This window comes from Gavia stellata, chromosome 20, assembly GCF_030936135.1.
Source record: "Gavia stellata isolate bGavSte3 chromosome 20, bGavSte3.hap2, whole genome shotgun sequence".
NCBI lineage: Eukaryota > Metazoa > Chordata > Aves > Gaviiformes > Gaviidae > Gavia > Gavia stellata.
Window position 1 is genome coordinate 10,359,481 of NC_082613.1, and position 23,287 is coordinate 10,382,767.

The following is a 23,287-nucleotide window of genomic DNA, read 5'->3' on the forward strand; positions in this document are numbered from 1 at the left end:
TTCACAATGAACAAGAAGGTAGTGTCCACATGGCATTTAAGAACAGCTCCCCTGAAAAATCACTGAACTGAGCTTTAGAACAAAGGTTGAAGAAAAGAGCTAAGTAAAGATACAGGGATTATGGAAATGAGATAAAATACAACATGAATTTAGCAACAGTAGACCATGCCAGACTAATCCAGTATCTTTTTCCTAGGTAACTGATGGTCTAAAGAAATACAGCAGAAAAATACAGCAGACTTAATCTAGCAAAACTTTAAGGGATTGTTCGATAAAATGCCGTATCAGAAATATCTTATTACTAAAGACAGCAAAGATGGAGATTAATTAGACTGGTGAGGAGCCGCCTAAAAAGCTTGAGTTGTGTTCACAAAAGCTCCAGTTTTGGACTGGCCATTTCATATTTTCATTCACAGCAGAAGAGTGAGGAATGAAACAACAGAACCTGCTGATGACAAGAAGTTGGAAGGTCTCATTAATAAGAAGGCTGGGGTATCATACAGGAAGAAGTTGGTAACTTGTGACTGGAATGACAGAGCTAGGATGTAATAGATCTTAAATCTGTTATTGATTAAATCTGCCATGGGTTTTCATACAAACAACTTTCAAGCGGTAGATATAAATGAACGAAAAATTATTAGGACAGGTTTTCTTTTCCAGCTTCCCCAGCAGCTTAGTGCCGACCCCATGAATAAAACACATCTAAAGCTTTAGTTTAAATCTTGTGATGCAACAAACAAAATATTTGCAGAAATGCACATTACATGATAGCACAAAAGCACAAACTTGATTTTACAGCACAGAGTATATAGAACAAGGTTTTGCATTTTCTTCCACGAGACATAAATGTAGCCATCCTGAAGCTCTACACTGCGGAACTAAATTCCAATAGGAATGTGTGTATTGCCCCTGTACATGCTAGACTTGTGTTCAGTTACCCCTGAAGTATGGAGAACTGCCTTGAAAATGAAGCTAGCATGAGTTGAAACCAGCTTATGAAACATTTAAGTTTAGGCAACAGATCCAACAAGGCTTCAACCCTTGAGGTACAACTGTGAAATCCAAAATGCCACAAAGTTAGCTTGCAATAGCATGAAAAGACTTTTGAAGTACAGGGGAGGATGGGGGAGAAGAGGGGTGACAGGGAATATAGACAGAAAGATAACTCTAAGCATTGTAGGTAATGAAGCCATAGGTAGGTCTTATTTTCTTTTGGAGGTTTCTTTGAGTTTCACCTTTTTCATGTCTGTGGAGACATCACAGAAATTGGCAGAAAAAATCATACCACCTACACAGGATTTCCATTTTTCACAGGGGCAGAAATGCCAAGATATCTTTCACAATTTTAATATCAACTCCAGCAAGATTTTCTTTAGTCTAGCAACAAGATTAAAAATAACTGCTCCAGTATTAAATTTCAGTTTGATTTTCAAAATAAAAACCTACCATTTTAAATCCAAGATATTGTGGTATAGAACTGATAAACAATGATTTCCTATCACCAACAAAAAGTAAGATGAAAAAATGTTCTATAAAACTGCTCTTCAAAATACTGTACTTCAAGAAGGAAAAAAGAAAAACAATCTCCATATGGCCTCATTCTCCCCTATGGATCTGAGATTAGCCCAGACTATGTTTACTACATTGCATCTGTCATCTCTCTGACTGGGCTTACATGTGCATCACAGGAAGCCCAGGAAATCACATACCATAGAAAACTAAGTCCAATTACAGTTCACTGGTTGACAGAGATGACCGGAATGTGTAATATTTAAATTAAAATTAGTGTGAGAAACCACAGTGAAAATGCAAACCTAGATTTAGGGGAGCATCTGATGATCTTTGACAAAAAAGCCAAGAGTGTACGTAGAAGGTGGGTCCTCTGATCAGTCAGAAAAACAATTTCCTGGCTGTTGATGGCAAATTTTTGAGGAAGAAGCATTGTTAATTCTGGTTTCAGACACCTTTTATGAATATTTTCTCTGCTGAGTATTCCTCAAAAAGAAGACTTGACATATATTGTGTTTAAGGCCTTGATTCTGTAAATACTTAAGCACAATAACAATTTTATGTATACAAATGGCAGCCTCTCGTTACATGGGATGTTCACTTGCATGAGGTTACTCATTTAGCTCATTAATACTGTAACTAAAGCTAAACTAAAACTACAATGAGACCTGGAGGAATTAGGTGTATTTAACAACTTAAGCATGCTATCTTTTTTCCTTAAAAAATTATTCATTCACATCATGTTCTGTGAAGAATTCTTTGAAATAAATGTTTATTGAACTCACGCCTGCTTCTGGATTCTTCCCTCACCATCTGCTCTATTTTCTGCTCTTCACTTTCACTATGGGATTGGTCATCCAAGTCACTGTTATTTTTGCTGTTTAGCTGAATGATTAGGCTTTTAAAACAAGAAAAAATAGGTATTTCAAGATGGCTGTGTACTGTTCGTGAATGGAATGCATTTACATGCATGTTTGGAAGGCACACTCAACCTAAAAACTGAGGATAAAAATTTAATTAAAATAATTTTTTCTCAGAAAATTAATTTGAAGACATCACAGCATTGTTTATCTCTTTAGAGTTTAATTTTAATTTTTTAAAAATGTTATTCTCCAAAATACTAACAAAACAAAGTTCTGTCCATTAGATGAAGGTTTTTGAAACTAGTTCTAGTTTAGGGAACACTTCCCTAAAAAATAGCTTGCATGCACACATATAAACTGAAAAAACTTATTTGGCTTAGCATGAGTATCTATGCATGCTCACACTTTGCTCTTTTGTTTCACATTATTTATTTTAAAAACTGCATCACCTTATAAGGATATATTCAGCTCTGTGTCACTTGTAAACAAATCATGGTCTCTAGAGAAAGAGCAGAAAAAGGAAGCGGCTTCTCCCTTTCCCAGTCAGTATGAGTCTCAAGACATTCACACTGAACTCTGGCATATGCGTCGTATGGCCAAACTGCAGTTGCTCTGAGAAACACAGTGGTGGACTGTAAAGATTCATGAAAACAGACAAGTGCAAAGGGATAAAAATATGATAGAAAAATATTTTCCAATTAATGTCTATGGAAACCTAGTCTGTGATCCTCCAAACAAGGAACAGAAGGAATGTCATATGGTTCCAATGCATCTCCTGAATGTTCCCAACTAATAACACGTGCTCACTGAATAAATTGAAATGACTGGTATGTTTGAGACAATGAATGAAGCAGTTGTAGTGAATTACCTGTTTATCATTACTTAAAATGTTAGCACAAATTAGAATATTTTAAACTCTTACTGAATTCCTAGTGGAACTACAAACATCCATCACAGCATTCAGGAATCTTCGCTGAAGGACCACACAAAGAATCCTTTGCTGAAAAGACAAGGGGGAAAAACAGTCTCTCGAGAATTCTGTCTGCTTTGCTTCAAATATTCTCCGTGCATTTCTCCATCTCTGGAAGACAAAGGAGGGGGAATCTTCTCCCTGATACTAGTGTGAATTTAGCTTGTGTCTTTGTGTCTCCATGGAGACAATGTAAACACATCTGTTTTCTTTTTGCAATTGTGATGGAAGCATTCTACACAGAATTCATCATTGTGGGGAACGAAAACATTATCTTAGGACAGAAACGGAGAATTCTTTACCACAGTGACCAAAGCAGACCTGGTTTAGTTAATTTCCATCAATGATCAGTGTCACCAGAAGAAAAGACCAGTGAGTGTAAAGTCATAGCTTAAAGTTCAGGGCTCGTGTCTCTGATACTTGAATTTAATGTTTAGTAAAATAATAGATATTAAGCTCATTTTGCAAGGGGAGAAAAAGAAATATAAAAGGATATTCAAGGCCGTCAGGTGAAATGCAATATTCTAGAATTCTGAAATGTCAATATGATATTGTAATGTTGCCACAGCTGTTATACATTGTTGCTCCTTTGTGTAGCCACTACAAATGAATAATTCACAAGACCTGACAACAAAGCTTCATTGTAGAAACTATTTCGTATACACATTATTTGTAACATTATTTTACATCTCCCCCAACATTTATTCATTGCCAGTTAATGAAAGAGGAAAACCCATTGCACTGCAACTGTGTCAAAGTTATTTGTTCATCTCGTTAAACACTTTTCAACTCCAGAACTGGCAAAGAAAAGCAAAAGTTTAAACCAGCATTCATTGTTTCAATAGCTGTATGTTCATTCAGTGACTGAAGCATGTTAAGCTAGTTTTTACTGGTCATAAGAATGGCCCATATTCCTTGTTAATACATGAATATAATGGAGTATATCACTCTCAAACGTCACTGTCTGCAAAAGGACGAAATATGAAATCAAGATATCCTATGAGAATTGTAATGTTTTTAACAACATCAACCATTGATTTTAGAAAATACACCACATTTACCACAACCACACAACCTTCAATATACATTCCTAATATTCCAGAATTTTATTCATCATTCCTGCCTGTGAAATCTTTAGTCTTCAATATTAAATAGTCCCATGATGCACTAACCAGTTTTCGGCTATGACTGCAAGCCTAGAAATAAGAAGTTGGTTACTCTTTGCCACATGGTCACTCTGCCACACACAGTCCTCACAAGAGTAAAGAAACAGAAAAGCTGTTTTAAACATATATTGCAAACTGCAAATACCAAACCTTTTTGTTGTGGACTTGTAGAGTACTAGTACTTTACTTTAAAAAAAAAAAAAAGTTAATACATATGCTTTATAGGGGGAAATTAAGAATACTAAGAATATGGAAAGCAACTGATTTGTGTATTTAATACCTTAGCATTTTAAAGGCCCTTGACAGGTCTATGCAATAAGCAATACAAAGTTATCCTTCTAATACTCATGATATGGTATTCAAAGCTTCGGATTCTGATAACTACGGTCCACCTTGGGCTTCTCCAAAACACTAACTGAAGATGGGATTTTTGCTATCTTTAGCTTGTGCTACTAAATAACTACCATTTCCCAGACCTTTGGGATTGAAAGAAATGTATATGTGCAGCCCCTGTGTATAACAGTATGTTCATTCATATATGAAAGCTTTAGGCCCTTTCATTAAAAGCATGAGTATATTTAAATAAATCATATTAATTTACCTTTAACTAAATACTTGTTTCTCAGATAAGCACCAAAAAAAGGAGCAGACATCCATCTATTCTGTACAAGCCTCTAAATGAATGACACTACCTGATAATGTTTTGCAATGTTTAACACTTTGTTATTTCTTCCCTACTAAAGAAAGCCATAAAATTATGAAGATAAAATTACACAAAATTACTTTTGTAGCACTGAAATGACAGAAATAATTCCCTTATCATGGAAGTCTCTTTGCTTTGCAAGACAAGTGGCATAGTTAGACATGCAAAAGGGAATAAATCATTCAAACCCTTGGAGCCCTTCCCCCCACTTTCTCTACCCCAAGCTTCTTTCTGTTCATATCATATAATTAAGATAATAAAACATCTCATATGACAGAGTAGAGAGGATGATAACAATAAAGTAACAAATTTATAAAACAGTACTAAGTAGCTACTTGAGGTTAGTTATCTGCAGTACAAAAGTCACTTCCCCAGAGAGCTTCCACCCACAGCTTTTGAAGTTCTTGTTGTTCTCAGGGTGTATGTATTTGTACGTTCATACAAATGTGAAAGAAGGTGTTCACATCATGATTCATCAAGGAAGGTAAATACAAAGAACCTGAATGCACAGAAGTATACTTGAACAACACTCTCTAGTGGAACTGGACAACAGGTTGCAAACCTCTTCTGCTCGTAAGTGAAACAGACCAACATCATCTCTGTTGACTTCAGTGGAACAATACACTTTGCACATGCAAAAGGACCGATTCTTGGAATTTAATTTATTTTGTCAGTATCCTCCTTTGAAAAACCCTGTAGGTATGTACAATCTATTTCCAAAATCTAATAAAAATCTGATGAAAATGAAATAAAGTCTTCCATTAACTTGGATGGATACTGTATCAGTCTCTGAACCATTAGCACAAACATCTGCAAACCCAATTATTAGATATTTCTTGTTTGCATTTTAATTTTTGAACAATGACAATCTGCTATACACAGATTACTACAATTCTTTCCTCAGAATTCTGTTGTACTGTGTTCATTTCATGATGTAGGGACAGTGTTTATTAAATGATGTATTCTGATTTATATCTAGCTCCATCTCCTACTAAGCTTGTTACATGCTTCATTCAATAAACTGTATAGCCAGCTCCCTAAAAATAAACCTAGAATTATAAATAAACCTGGAATAAAGTCTAGAATTAGACAGCACTGAGGCTAATGAGGAGAACCCCTTCTGTTCAGGTAAGAAATAAGTATCAGGTTCATTGTTTGCTAGTTTTCTGATATTCAGGCAGGTTTCTAAAAATAAGGCATTGCTTCAATTTGCTTTCAATTTCCTTAAAAGAAGAATTTTAAATCCTATTACAAAGGTTTGGAAATGAGCTTCTGTGAGCAACAGAACCCCGAACAGCATCCAGCTTCTCTCTGATTAGGTCAGGAAAAAGCTGGAAGGTCAGATTTTCCTAGTCCAACCTTAACTTATAAAAGACTCTTCCTTTGTAGGACAATAAAAGACACTTTGTGAAGAATTCAGTTTTGTTTCAGTGTTGGGCTTATCCATTTAAATATTTCACATTTATTAGCTTTGCAGCTGCCGTTTTTATGCTAGTTAAACATCTCAACTTTCACTATTTCTTTTAGAAAGGTATCAGCTACCTCACAATAGGAACCCCCTAGGCAGGAAGAGATGTTAGCATTCACATTGCAATTTAAACTATTTAATTGCTAACTAGACATGCATGATGTCCCATAAAATTCCAGAGATGTGTCACAGAAAAGATGTACACCAAGTCATGTTCTCTCAAAGGACAGGTCAGATCATTAAAGCTGAAGCCATTAGTCATTTCACAGCTTGTTTGGGTTGGCTGTGATTTTTTATGCCTTTCAGAATACTTAGCTAAGGAATTTCATGACATGGCAATACTTAAAATGAAAAGGGCACAGTAATTAGTTCAAAGCATGAAAGGAGTTTGATTTTATAACGTCAACTTTTTGACTGCATAATGCATAATAAAAGGAGCTTGTAAGTTTTTGTTTGACAAAACCACAAAATTACCATTGGAGATGATGTGAAAACTTTCCCATAAGTTTTTGCAGAGTAAAATAGAAGTCAAAATGCCTGAGCTACTTTTCAATAAAACAAACATTTCTTATTGTCAAATATAAGGCCTTGGATTGTCATCCCAGGGTAGAAGTCATTAGTCAGTATTTACCGATGATATTCTTCTTCAGCTATGGCTGACCAGCCTGGGTCTGACAGAGCCCAGCTCTGGGCACACACCCAGCTGGCACTCTGAGATGCCAGTAGCTTGTCCCTTTTTCAACTTTGCTGGCAAAGCATCAGCAGAGATCCCAGGGATGAATTAATCTACTGTATAAATATATACCATGGAATCTTCCCTTGGGAAAAGAGTCCATGTTCACAGAAAATTGTCATTCTAATTGAAAGTTTCATTGATGCAGGAAGTGGTATTCAGTTAAAATTTAAGACATTTATTTGAATTATTCCATAGCTTTTCCAGAAGGACATTTGCTAGAAATGGCTTCCAAATATCAAAAGAAGAACACAGAATGTCTATTTTCTTGATATATTTAAAACTTTTCAACATTTCAATGTTTTTAGATTTCATTCTTTCAAAAGTTTAAAATAATACTAATTTGGAGGAAATTCTAGAATTAAGACAGAGGTAAAAGGACCAAGAAAACTTTCAGGTAGTGTGGTTTCTTCCTTTTTCTCTCCTCATTCCCCAGTTTTCAAATGGAAACAACTAATATATTTGCTATTTACAGATTTTTAAAACAGCAAACAAGTATACCAAAACACAAAAGGACTTCACTTTCCTTCTTCCTACCCAGCCAAAGTACCAATAGCTTTTAATTTTTAAATAGGAAAATTGACATAGAAAGTGGAAAGAATAGAGTAGGTCTAGAAAATAACTCAGAATTCTTAACCATTCAAGCTCAAATCCACTAGACCAAGTGACACTGTTGCTCATGAATTTCAGACACACAGATGGAAAATTCAGACCAGGCATCTTGTTTACTAGAGGACTGCTTTTGCTGGACAGCACTATGCAATTAGGTATGACATTGGTAATAATATGAAGAGTCTGTCCGTGTAAGGATTGACTGGTATTCTGAATTATTTTTCTAATCACAGTGAAAAATTATGAAAAACATATGTGAAGTGTGAAATCCATGCTTTCCTAACAGACATTTGTCACAATAGCTATTCTCCCATACAGAAATAGAGAATAGTCACACATTTTTCATCTCCCTCCTTCAAATGTGAGCACTTTAAAACAATGGGATGAGCACATATTTTGGAAGTTAGTTTTCTCTTGACTCACCACAGAAGACAGGCAGCAGACCACAAGAAAACATTTAGACAGAGATAAAATTAGCTAAGTATTAATACTGGGTGTCCAAAGCCACAGAACAAAAGAGAGAGTGCTCTGAAGCACAGTCAGGGAAAAGAACCTTAATGTCAGGGCCCTGAGCACATCCTCCCCACTCCTGGAGGTTTGGCTGCCTGGGCTGAGGGCCAACAGAGATAGTGCAGCTGAGAGCTGCCTGAAGATGTAAGCCATAAATTCTGTGTTCAGAGCTGGAGGTTCAATAGTGCATAGGACTTTTCAACCTCTGAAGCCTGTTTCTGTGAAGCAGGATCAGATGTTCTTGACTGAAGAGCTATGCCAGATAGTGTAGAAAAAAAGTAATTTACTGGACCTCAAGGGGATTCAAGTGTGAAAAAGCAGTAAGTTTTAGACACAGCAACTGGTGGTGTCCCACCACAGATGATTTCTATTAGATCCATGCCAAAGCATTTCTGTCTATTTCAAAATATCTCATCATTGCAATAAAGGGTGTGCATCAAGTCCTAAGGACATTAAAGTCAACTGATTACCAAAATCTTTCTAAATGTTACCTGTATGGTAAGTGGATATGTATTATGGATTTTCATAAAACAAGTAGCCACCTTATTTAAGATGATTCCTGTCATCTTGTAATGTTGATAGAAATATATCTTCTGTTACTTACAGTGATACTTAAAATGCCCCATCATCTCTTCAATGAAGGCTAGTCTCTGCCCAAAAAAAGCACATGCTATAATTAAACAACATACAAGAATCTGTTGCTGAGGAAGAATATTGTGTTTTAAAAGCAAGACTTCCCTTTTCTTCCAAATAGGTCCTGCACAAAATCAGCATCCAGTTAATAAAATGCGATAAATATTTCTGATCCAAGTGGAATACAAGCTAGTTTTGCACTGAGAGAGTTGAACACTGTGTGTACTCTTCTTCAGAACTGATTGCACAGCTGCATCTCACCAGCTGCTGTCTGTATGAAACCTTCCCACTGTGACTTTCTAGCAAACACTTTGCTATTTGGTATCCATCTGGCAGTCAGCACTATATTGTCATCAACTCCTTCTTCTCTGAGGCAGTTTTCTCTTTGAATTCAAAGCCATCACTGTAGTATCAGTAATTTTTAAAACATGGATCTCCAGACCTCTGGAGAAAAGGTTCAAATAGTTTTTTTCTGTAACAGACCTCTGCTGAGCTTCACTCATAAAACAATTGGGTATGGCTTCACTGCTTGGAACAGAAGCCAGGGCAATGAAACCGTATGTTCCATTAATGTAAATTAGCACAGTGATTTAGATTACTGTGGATCTGGCCAGGACAGTTCTAGTTTATACTAAATCTAAGTTTTGATGATGAACATCATAATCCAGAGTCTAAGCAATCAAATGCAACATACAATTACTATGAACAAATAACCAGTTTTGGTCTTTTGTGTACATAATTAATTCAGATATTTAGTTGCATACATAAATACCTTTTCCATCCATTTATCTTATTGGGTAATAAAAACTCATCCATCATATAATTAACTAAGCACTTCAGAAATACAGAAATGATGGATAGCTCTTATACAGCAGTTTTCTGAATCTCAGGCTTTCAGAAATCATAAGCTAATGCCTTTCAGGGAAAAAAGTAGAAGAGAACTCTAGAATGGCGCTTTAGAACTGTTAATCAATTTTAGATTCTTTATTCTTGGCGTTCAGAGCTTTTTTAAACCCCACGCAACAGTACTAATATCTAAAACATCTTTTAGGGGAAGCTCAAGATCCCGTGTAAATAACTATTTTCAACAGGTAAGACTGCAAGTAATACTCCATGAGTACCAAGAGCAAGCCAGGAAGGAGATACGTAATCACATAAAAAGGAGAGCTTACCACTAGGAAGTGTCAGTTAGAGCAAACAACAGGAATATCAATATGTAGTTACTGTTACCAACTCTGCAAGCCATCATTTACTCCTTACCTCATTCACATATAAAATAAGTAAAATAATAATAACACTTCTGATTCCTCACAGAAGAATTTAATGGAACTAATCATTGCTGTAAAGCCCTGTAGAATTTATTTCTTGAAGGAACTTTATAAAAAGCAGGATATCATTACTCATGTGACAGCACACACATAAAATCAATTACTGCTGCACCTTTTTTAAGTCATTTTGTTGCTCATGAATTCTCATTGTAATATTTGGTGTTCTGCATATTCTCTAAGGAGTCCTATCTCCTCAAAATACATCAAGACATGATGTAAATTTTTAGGCAAGCTACTTTTTCAGATTCTCACAAACCATAGTTTGTTTTGGGGCGGTTTATTTTTTTTTAGAGGCGGAGGGGAAAGGAGAGCATATTGCATTTTGCAGTGACCTACTTTTCATCTCCCGTGCCATCTTCCTGTGCAATAACATCGGTTTTGCAGCTGTTAACCTCCCCCACCCCTCTTTTTAAAAGAGTCTTGAAATTGGGAAGTTCTAATGAGTTTGAGGTACACCAAAGCTATCCCATGGGCTTGGTCAGATACTGTTCATCTAATTTACAATCTTTTCTCTCAAGTATATATACAAACCAGGTAAGTACAAATGCAACTAGTTAACTGCTGAAGGATGAAACTGATTAATATCTTCAACCAGAATTAACTGCTGATGCAAGTTGGGCAACAGGCAATTTATAGAGAAAAGAGTGCCCCTTTCACTCCTTTCAGAGTCTGTAGTCAACATTCCAAAACAGTCCTGCTTTTTAAGAAATAGTTTTTGTCACAGAAGCAGTAAAGAGTGAGGAGAGAAATGATGATCAAGCTAAACAACTATCTCAGAATTCAGGCTTCAAACTTCAGTGGATGATGTCAGAACTGCTAAGACCTTGGCAGAAGTGCCAGTATGGAAAATAAACTAAAGAAACAGATGGGTCTACTCACTGACAGAGCAACCTTTCCAAAGGGAGACCAGCTGCAACACATGTAATGTAAGCCATGATGCTGCATCTGTGCTTCATGCTGCTGAGAGAATCTAACTGGAGGTGTGAAACAAAAGAAGGGTACTGACTCTGACATACCACACAGATCCCTCTCTATCCAAATTAACATAGACCAAAACATGTTACTGGTCAGTAGAGACTGCATTGTGCTAAGGAAAAATTACTTCCACCCCAGTAAGCTGATGCACTTTGAACAGGACTGAGAATGATGTCCTTGTTCTAAGTGACAGCAGTGGCTTAGGGGATCAGATGAGAAGAGGGCTACTGAAAAAGCCATACACTAAAATATGGGAATTCAGTCCTCAAAAAACTTCTATGACAGACTGATTAAGCATTCATAAAGAATTAATCCCTTGGCTTCAGTACAGAATAGTGTAGGAAATGCTTTTCTGCCCTGTAGAAATCTGGGATTTAACTTTATTTTTAGTTTCAGAAGAAAAAAAGAAAAGCAGATAAACACACCAAAAAGAACCCAAAGTTTAAGGCTGGCCAGCTGGCAGCTCTTGGGCCACAGACAGTTTGCAAGACATTCATGTATCATCCCATTGCAGCGCTAAGTGATAGCAGTGAAGCCCTATAGACACAGGAACTGCTGAGAAATTCAAATCACTAGGCAAGTAAGCCAAGTAAGCTAATGAAACCAACGTTTACTGTTACGAGCAGTAACACTAAAACCAAAAATGAGAAACCTTTAAGATCTTCTCCCTATAAACTCTTCTTCTGTCAAAGCCTCTGAATAATGAGATGCAAAATTCTGTGGCTCTGTTTTATACGTAAGTTTTGGTAGGTGGTCCTCAAGTCAGAAAAAGTCATCCACCCTATGAAAGTTCATCAGTTTAATTCAGTATGTGAAAAAGCAATATTCAAACCTGGTAGAGCAAGAAACTGATCCTAGGCCTCTCACATCTTGGAGAACAGGCAGGGAGAACCCTGCCCATTGGGCTTAAGGCTTATTGTGCTCTAATCAAAGACAAATTGCATTTATAAACAAAGTATTTCTTCTAGTTTAGAGATGAAATAAGTAGCTGAGAACTGCAACAATAAAGAAATTCTTCATCTATAAAAGCTGAAGACCAGAAATAAAGCAAGAATTCCCTTGTTTTGAATTTTGTTGCATCCCTTGAAATTGGAGTCCATAGCTTTCCTCAAGGCTCAGTTTGCTGGGCCTTGCACATTGCCTGTGTTTATTGAACCCTGTTGTGCCCCTGTGATTCATTCACATTGCACGCCTATGTATTATTACCCTCTTCACATTTGATATGAAGAGCAAAAGATAAGAGCCAGCACCTTGGCTGGTTTCCTAATACAAAGATATAATGACATAGAGTGAATGCACAAGCCTGCTGTTTTGAAACTTGAAACTGCAACCACAGAAACCGACTCAGCTGTGTGTTTTCACTTGTACTACAAATACCTTGGATTATCCTCATCTCTTCAGAAACACTTGAAAGAATGCACTGATATAGTCACACCTTAGGTAAATTAAAATTAAAAAAGAGGTAGAAGGAATATGGTATTAGGGTAGAAGGAGCAGACAACAGGGGAAAATCAGGACACAAAGAGCTGCTAAGGGAACCTGGCTTTTGGGGAACATAAGCAGGAGGGTATCAAGGAAAAGAGAGCCATGGAATAAACTGCCCACACATACACATTACACCTACTCTGCTACTGAAATGCAGGTAGCTTGGTGGTTCTTTCTTTTTCTTCTCTCTCTCCTTATTTTGTGAAAACATCATATTTTCCATATATAAAACAGGAAATAATATATTTGGCTATTCTAGATAAATGCCTGATTGTTCAGTTGAAGAGTAGCCCATCTGTGATAGGAACCGTAATATTAGATAAATCAAGAATAGCATAAATAGTGAAGAAAAGACAAGCTTTACTAATTCCGGTGAAGAGTATTTCTGCTGTGTACCCCAAGTGTTCCTAGCTACTGCAGAAATTTTGCTGAGATGGATGATTTGTAATTTTATAATTACTACTGATGGTACTACATTCTGTGTTACAAGCATGTGAAAAAAAAGCCCTTATCATTCAAGGATGTACTGGTGGCATGGTTCACAGACTGAAGCAATACAAAACCACCTAAGGGCTAAACGCTGCTTAAATCTGAAGCACCATTGTATTAAGAGACAAATGCTAAAGGACTGGTATATGTCGTCGATGGAAATCATGCAAGGAGGTTATATAACCTGCTGAGAAATGTTCCTCTGTCAAACAGTGGAAATGTTTTAAGAGGGATACTTTGGGTGCTGTTCTAAACCCAATTTGAAAAATATTTTCTGTATCAGTTTGAATAATAAGAATAGAAGATAGTTATAAAATCCACCTGTGACACCTAATCTACAGCCACTGCAAACATTTCAGAGGACAAGCTGAAAATTGAAAATTATCTTGACAGGTTGCAAAGAATCTAAACTCAACAAAGTTAAATTCAATAAAAGTAAGTGTAAAATGCTATACACTTAGGAAGGACAAATGAAACGCACAAAAGCAAAATGGGGACCATCTGGCAAGATGGTTCAGCAGAAAACCACCTAAAGCTTACAATGAATCAATAACATAATGCTCAAATAAAAAAAGCTAATCTAATTCTGGGAGTCATTGTTACAAGAGTCATATGTAAGACACAGAGGCAACCTATTCCACTGCATTTGAGAAATGACCATAGTGTTTCCAGTTTGGAGAACCAGATAAGAAAAAAGTAGCAGAATTGGAGATATTCTTGAAGAGCAGGGGTAGCAAGAGACACGGACACAACTGGCAGAGAAAATAAATAGGGGACTGTCTAGAATGTCCTGTAGCACAGAGTCAAGAGTTATGTAAAAGGTGCCCCTGCAAAAGAGATTTCATAATAGAAATTAATCTTATTTGAGGACCGATAGTCAGGAGATCTTCATCCAGACCGGCAGAGCAAAAATTAGCTATGTGTATAAAAGGTTATTAACTTTAACTCAATGCAAAAACTAGTTGAACTTCAGGACAAGGCAGCTAATGTTTTCCCTGGTAAAAGTATAAAAATAAAAATGCCCTTAAAGAAGGAACAACCCCTACACTTTGCAAAGCCTGTTTAGCACATACTGCAATATTTTTAGAGAGGAGGCAACTTAACAGAAGAGAATGAGGTACCCCTGAAGTGCTAATAATCAAAAAGAACGGGACTGTTCATATTTGTGATGATTCCAAGGTTACCATTATCCAACATGGTCTGACATGTTCTTTCCTTTTTGTAATTTAGAGAATGGCTTTGCCCCCATTGCTGTAGTTAACGTTTCTTCAGTCTCAGTGAAATCAGCCCCTAACTTATTATCATGTTGGCTTTTAAACAGGAAAGGTAAATAAGCAAATGAAGGCACTGCGGGCATTGGGCAGAGTGCTGCAATTCACGTTACAAGGGAGAGTGCCTGCTGCATTAGAGAATGCTAATGCAAGAGCTATGGTCCCTATACCTCCTGGTTAGGTCTGTGCCTAATTCTGAAGGAGTCATACAGATACAGTAGGATCCATCTAATCCTTTTAACTAAATAAACACAGAATGCCAGGCTTAGCTCCATATACTTACTGTTATGCCAGCACGCTTCTTAAACACAAAGATAACATTTAAAATTCTGCAAGCTATATATAAGTATTCTGGCCAGTTATGTTATTGCCAATTGATCAGTTTAACCTTTTTTTGGAGTCCTAGATAAACCAGTCTGTTTCCACAGGCAAACCAGTTACATTAACTTGCATTAAGCATTAAGCTATCTTTCCATTTCATTCCATTCCTGCTGTGATCATTTTAGGGGATCTGATCAAAAGAAACAGAGCCACATAACTCACTGGAACTTTTCAGTTTGTAATGGTGACCAGCACTGAAATCAAAGTTCTTTCTGGTTAGCATAGGGACCTGGGGAAAAAGGGAATTGTATATGCTGATCTGCATTTTTTGATAGCAGAAAAACAGATTATTGCTGTTCCACTGGAAGTGGATTGTTAATCTTCCTGTGAATTTATGATACTCAAACAATGACCAAAGAAATATGGGAGATATTTATGAGCATGTAACTCCATCGAAAAATGTGCTCTATTTCATTGCTAAGATCCAGAATACACTCCTCCACAATGATTCAGCATTAGAAAGAAGTTCCTATATCTTCCTTTTTCTCTGTGATACATCTGCCCGTTTCCATATTGTGTGTTTCATCATTTGGGTTTTAATTTTCCAATGTCTTCTAGTGAGTGCATTTGTGACACTGAATGATGATACACAAAAACCCATTATTTTCTTAGCATCATATGTAAGAGGCAAATGCTTTTTTGCTCCAAATCAGCACATCACCAATGACAAATTGTCCTGCTACCATGTGTACTATAATGGGGCGGGGGGAAATTATTAAGAATCAGTCAAAACCTTTGTTTAAGATCCTTTTCCTCTCCAGCCACCCACTTCTTATTCTGTCCACTGGGAAAACAAACTACTAAAAGCTGAAGGGATTCTCTCGGGTAACGGGGACAGACTTCACTCTTGATTTTCTCTTCAGCAATAAAGAAGATTTAATTTCACATTAGTATGTACAAATACTATTCCTGTGATTCTCTGGCAGCAGCACACACAACATCCCCTGAAAACTGCACTACAAAAATTCAAAATTTAATTCATAGCACAATGCCTACTTCAGGACAAAATGCCAGACTCCTAAAAGCCTTAGCATTCTCTATGCATGCTGAAGGATTGCTATTCCTAGAAGAATTCAGCTCTGTAAGATAAGTGTTAATACATTATTTCTGTAGGTCTCCAGGGTCTGAAGTTTGAATTTAATGTGAACTGAATAAAATCATTTGCTTTTTATCAGCATGGTCCATGAACCATGGTTTGAGGCCAATATGTGACTCTAAGGAAAATGAGTTTAGCTCCAACTCCCTAATCCCTGGATAAGATCATAAAATCACCACACATCACTCAGTACTGTTTTGCAAGAAATGCTTGCCTCTGTAGTAATAATAAAAAAAACTGAATTACAGTCACTGGGTCCTCAAAGATGATAGCTCTTGCAGGCTCAGGTGAAGTACGTGATTGTGTATGGAGAGGATGGAGTGCAGCCAATACAGCACAATAACCTCCATTTCACATTGATGTTTAGTTTCTGGAAATCTACTCAGAAATCTACTTTCAAAAAAGAACCATCCTCTTGCACACTCTTTCTCTTTTAAACACACACATACACATACTTTTATGCATAATAATTCTGAGTCAAACTCATGCTCTGCTGTAGGTATAATTCCAGAATAAATGTGGGAGTAACTCCTGACGTAGACTGTTGTAACAACAAATTTAGTTATGATTTATTTAGTATATTCACATGCAAACATGGAAATTCAAATGTAGAGACAGTTGCTGAATCAATTAGTGTTTTCCATAAAATTAATAGAATTACATATGCTAGAGAAGGAAAAGACTCAAATATGTAACAGGCAAGGTGTACTAGTTCATATGAATTCAGTGTTATTTCAAATATTGGTGCCACCTCTCTCAATTAGATGTAACTAATTTTGCTAAATAGAAAATTTAGTAGCAAGAACTAATAGCAAGCAACTAAGAGCAAACCAATAGCAAGAATTTCACTGAAATAGAAAAGTATATCTAAATTTCAACTCTGTGGCATGCACAGACACTGAACATTCAATAGCAGAAACCTGACAGTACATGTGTCCTGGCATGGAGCAGAAACAAACCAAGTACAACTAACCCTCCTGTTTAATAGGTAAAACCTAACCAAACGGAACACTTCTGACAATTTGATGGAATAATCTTGCATGACAAATATCCCTGAGAGAAAATGCAGAGGGAAAATACTCTGAACACATTATTTCTTACCATTTCTTCTCAGAAACCTGTGAGTTCCCTTAAGATTCTTCACACAGTAAAGGATGAACTCAGTAGAACATTATCAATTTCTTTCCCTGAAGCAAGCTTAAATATTTTTTATTCCATCATGTAAGCTTTTAAAGAACCTTTTCTTCGAGCTCAATAGACTATGAACCAAACTGTCAGTTAATAAGGTGATAAGAGTTTAAAGAACAGCAAATAAATAGACATAAGCCAATAAATTGATGGACCCCAACATTGCTCAGGTATTTTTCGTACAATTCAAGCAACTACAATCAAGTACATTCTACTCTGGGCAGCTCTCAAGTGCAATTCTTAAATTCAGTGCCATTCCATTATTTAGGCATAGGCAGAATAACTCCAGATTTACCAAAAGCAGAACAGAATTTATTTTGTTTGTTCACAGAAAGTGTTATACCAGCTTAATTTAAGATTCAATTTAGCACTAGTGTTTTAAAACAAAGAGGCAGGATTTGCTACTTTGACCACAGTCCCAGGTTAATCTGCACAAACAGCAAACTAGTTTAGAGTGTGAACAGAGCTATCACACAGCTATCCACATCTGACTGGGCCCATTAATGCAAAGTTAATTAGAAACATATTTAAAGTAAGCATATTAATCAATGAAATACGAAATGAGTAGCTACAAAAATAGTCATACTGTTTAAACTAAACTAGTACAAGTCTGTGTGTGTAGATTAGTTTTAACAGTTTCTGCAATTTCCATTTGAACTCAAGTGCAGTGAATGACCAGACTCTACCTCTCATAGAAAAAAAAATAAAAATCAAACCCAGTTCCCATTTGGCACAGAATTTTTAGGCAAGGGTACCAGATCCCGGCAAGAATATGTTGGGGCTATCTGTGCATGCATACCTATTTTCAACGGTACTAAATAAAATATCAACCCTTCTTAAAAAAAAAAAAACAACAACAAACAAACTACAGTGATATTCAAATAGGAATTCAGGGTTCGACAGTGATACATTTTAGAATATATTACTTTATTCCCTGGATTAAACTGATCATATACTAATTTTAAAGATGTTCATACTCAATAATTCATTATTAAGCATGAATATGTTATTATCATATTATTAAAATTAATTATTCAGTGCAGATGTGCTGCAGCATTTTCTTCCAGAAGAGTTTACATAGAGTCCTGCCCAGAGATTTTCAGTGCTCTTTTTTCCAGTTCCCTGCTGACAAACAAAAACATGATCATCATTGCCTTATACCTCATTTCAAGCCGAATCTCTTGATTCAGTTTCTCTCCTCATACTCAATCACCTCCACTTCCTTGTTAGACGTCTTTCTGGATAACTTTTGAGTCTACATTTTTTCCCCTTTCAACTTTTATTCATTTCTGTTTCCATGCTTGAATTTGTACAGTGCCTGCCCACACACCACACAGATGGCAAAATTCTTCACCCTAAGCATGTATCTGTTGTTGTCTCTCTGTCCAGATTTGTACTCTTCAATGAGGAGCTGTGATGACAGGCAAGAAACAAGGCTAAAGTAACCAGAGTGTGTAAGGCATGTGGACAACTGTATTAGAGATCTCTCAGGTGACGGGAGTAAAATACTTTTAAATCCCAATTTTTCACAGACAGAGGAAAAACCCCTGTTAACATAAAACATATTGACTGACTTAGATATACCAAATTGTCAGTGAACACAGATAGGAAATAGCGATGCATGGATCTAAACAGGAGTAAAGCCTCAAAAATGCAGGAATTTTTTGTACGTTCATTTGAAAATATATAGCTAACCTCTCTAACGTGTATTCCAGCTCACAGACAAAACATTTGTAATACCCACCAGCACTTATACAAGAAGTTATAGTAACCCTGCTAAAATAGTTTCTTCTACATTTGATTTTGGGAAGGGGAGGAGAAATAGGAAATTTTTATTTGCTTGGTTTTTTGCATAGCAGGAACTAACTTGGTCCTGGCTAAAACCAGCCCCACTGAAATGTGTCAGGGATATATTTGGATGCCAAAGACATAAAGTCTTAAGTGACAAGAAACAACTTCACAGCATTCAGCTCAAGTATGGCAGCAGAACACAAACTCAGGGGAATAAGGAATATTTTCTTTCAAACACAAATCTACATGTAGCAGGTAAAGTTTTGTCATCTGATGAGAGACCTCTCAGTGCATGTTTCCAATAGTAAATAGGTAATTTTCCTGCATTGCCTTTTGGGTTTATATTCATAAGGAGAAGCAGAGAATGCATCTTTGTTGACTAACAAGACTGGAAATAGCAGCAAAGCTACCATTATTTCCCTGTTGTTTTTAAACAGAACCCAAACAATAAAGGGCAAATTATTCAGCCTGACAGTCTTTTTGTCTGTGGACAGGACTGATCTGTGGAGCATAGTGATATTGCTGCAGTGCTAAATCTGCACTGGTATACAGGCAGGGCACAGTCTGGGAAAAGGACCCAAAGCAATGGTAATGAGAAACATTGACAAAAGTTGCCAAGTGGGAAGCTTGGACTGTTATTGTAATACTTAAAAAATAAAAATTGTCTTGATGGTGAAGTTAGAACAAAAAATATTTTAAGAAATTTAAGAGGGTCACAAGAAATGTAACCCTCTGCTCTGATTTTCAAGGACTGAAATAGGTACATGCCCAGAAGTGGATATTTAAACTCCTACACAACAGGTATTCAAGGAGGCAGTTATGTACCTAAGAAATGCAGAAGCCTATAGGTTTTTATTGTGGCTGATAAAATGGGTTTCAAGGATAATATCTGGGTCTCAGGTACGTAGAACCAAGTCCTTTGAAAATCCAAATGTAACGTGCTTGACATGAAGACATGTAGTTCAGTGACAGCCCAGGGCAAATATAAAAGAGAATCCTTCAGCACAGGAGACAAGGAAAAACACAGGGTACGCTGAAGAACAACTATAAAATACTTTCCCCAGGAAAAGCATTTAACACACTATCACTGCAGATTTACAAGAAGAGTTTAAATTATTAGTGAGAATGATAATGGAGAGAAGTCATCAGAAAGTTATGAAGAGAGCAGAATGATCCATGTGATCTTTTCTGCTTCTGCCATTAATGATTTGAAGCAACATGTAATAATTAAAAGTTCTCTCTCTTGATTAGGGTTAGAGACTTATCTAATTATGAATGATTGTGCCTCACATGATATCACAAACAATGATCAAAGCTAAGATATTCAATATAAATGGCCTCTGTGGATGTCCTATTTGATTTGCATATTTTCAAATTAAAAAAAAATCATTATGCTCAACTGTGCTGGGATTCATTCCTAAGCCTTCAAGTATAACAAGGTTGCCCTCTAAAGCCATTGATGTATTCCTGCCTATGAAAAACAAACCCTTTACTGTATCATTAAAAAAATCCAAAGAAAACAAATAAACATACACACAAATTATTCCAGAGCCACTTCGGAAGCAGAAACTGTGGACTGAATCTAATCGATAAGCGGATACACCCTAAACTCATCTTTAACTGAATTGAAACAGAACCCTTAAACACCTTGCCAACCTCTGTGTAAATACCTCCTACAAAAATATACATCAGACTATGAGCTGGCAGACATGACTGAACTGAATGTAATTTTTCTGGTGCGCAGAGCCAGCTCTTTCCTTTTTTCCCATGTTACTGATCCTGTTACTGCCTGATAAGCAAATTACATTTCTCACAATTGCTAAGTAAAATGTGTAATTAGCATTCCACTACACCAAATTGCTGCCAGCCCACTCCACTGGTTTGAGAGCTAGGAATACTCAACTAATAAATAATGCTTCTGGTACTGACTTTGGACCTTTCCTACAATTAAGTTGCTACTTATCTATTTCACAGTGGTGGTATAAAAGCTGGGTCACAATTTGGAAGACAGAAAGATAGAAGCCTAGTAAACTAGAGCTTTGATGGCAAATATATGGGAAAGGTGATTTACCCTTGTCTTTGATAAATGAGGAACAGCAAAAGAAATCCTGTGAAGTCAGGGACCTGAAATGTCTTTGATTCTTTTTTCTTAATGGTGGGTCAATTGTTGAAATTGGAGTGTGTTTTGCCTAGACAAAACAGTTTCATTTTCATATAGAGAGTATCAGTGTGAGGTTAAGTAAATAAATTAGTAATAGTTTGATATTACAGCAATGCCTGATAATGAATCCATGGTAACCAATAGAACTACCCTGAGTTATGTATATCACACATATAAGAAATAGTATTAATTAATTAAATTAATATATACAATTAATGAATGGGTACTAAAGAATGATGTTTTCCAACACCACCTTGCAATGCCTGCTGCTCGTTGTTTCAAACATGATGGGGTGAGAGTAGGAGAACTCTTGACTTCTGTTATAACTGATTATTTCAATAAAGATTTTGCGACTGTTCAAAGCGACAGACTTAAATCTGACAAGCTAACAAATTAAAGAAATGTATTAATTAAACATTGACTAAAAAGTTGCAAGCCAGGTACATGGCTAAAGTGTGTTTTGTTCATTACAACAAGGATTTTCTTTCTTACATTGTCTTTTTGTTTAAATCTTGGTTTAAGTCCTCTTTGAAAATTGAGATGATAATGATGTCGTGACACACACTTTTAAACTCAATGATTTTGACTTTTTAGGAGTTGCATTCTCTGGCCATACCTACTTGTCTGAAATCCAAAAGGTATAAAAAGCACTTTGACCAGTTATGACCTCTTGTCTTTTCTCAGCTACATTACTCCCTCAGACTGAGTTTTGCTTTTACTATATTAAAAAACAGAATTTTGCACTTGTTTTTTGTTCACAAGACTAACATTTTTCTTATGTTAACTTAGTTAACATAACAAGTGAGGTACAAGTTGTGCTCTCTTCTAACTGCCTTTTTTGACCTCTCAGACACTATCTTCAGAGATTTTACCTTTGCTATTAATTCATGGCTGGAGTGTCCTAGATTTAAATTTACATTTAAATTTGTTGATTTTCATACTGAGTATGTACCCTTTTTTGATTGTCATACTGAGCATGACAACTCAAGTTTTACAACATTTTTGTTCAAAGATAGATTTTTTGTACTAACAGGCCTTGAAATCTAAAGCTTATCCATTGGTCCACTGGTAAAGCTTGTAATACTCACAAGGAAGGAACTGAAGAGCCAAAAACCAAATCTGATCTTGAAGTTCACCTCCAAACTTTTGACTTCCCTGAAACTGAGTTGACTGATAAAATTCATTTGTTACCACATCACTTATTAGATAGGCATTAAAGATACAATGCATTACATTGCTCTACAGAGCACAGAATGCTTCTAGATTTTACTTAACTAAGAGATTAAATATCTTAACTGAGACTTGACAGATGTTGTAATTTTACCTACAGGGAGTCATCCATTTTACAGTTTCCAACTCAGATCAGTAACAGTGATGCTGGAACTGAAAAAGTGGCCCTGGTACACCATAATTCTGTCCCTCTTACACTACAGTTACTCATCCTTCTGACAGTGGGAGTGGGGGGACTCTCTCACATCTCGTATAAGACTGCACAACAGGACGTAGTTTCATCTGCCACCAAGACAACTACTCCAACGACTACTAGTATACCCAGAGGTACTTAACTACTAACCTCTGCTGTAACAGATTCTTTACAAGACTTCTGTATGGCTACTGAGGCTTGTCATGAAACGTAATATTAACCTTACAGAAACTCTCATAAGATAATGCAACTTTTTATAAGACAATAAAACAGGAACTTACTAGAGTTATGATTTCAGAACATTACTCTCTATTTCTCAAGACTTAAAGTCTTTCCCTCACTGCAAGATAGCTCCTGTCAACCTGATGCTCCTGGAAATGACTCTAAGTTAAGAAATCAGAACTCATTTCCCTCCTGCCACTGCTGCTAGTTTTCCTATTGCAATTGCAACTGCCATCTGTATTTTGCATGACAATGCCAAGAAATGGGTTATGAGGAAAAAAGAAACATACTTACAAAATATATCTTAAAA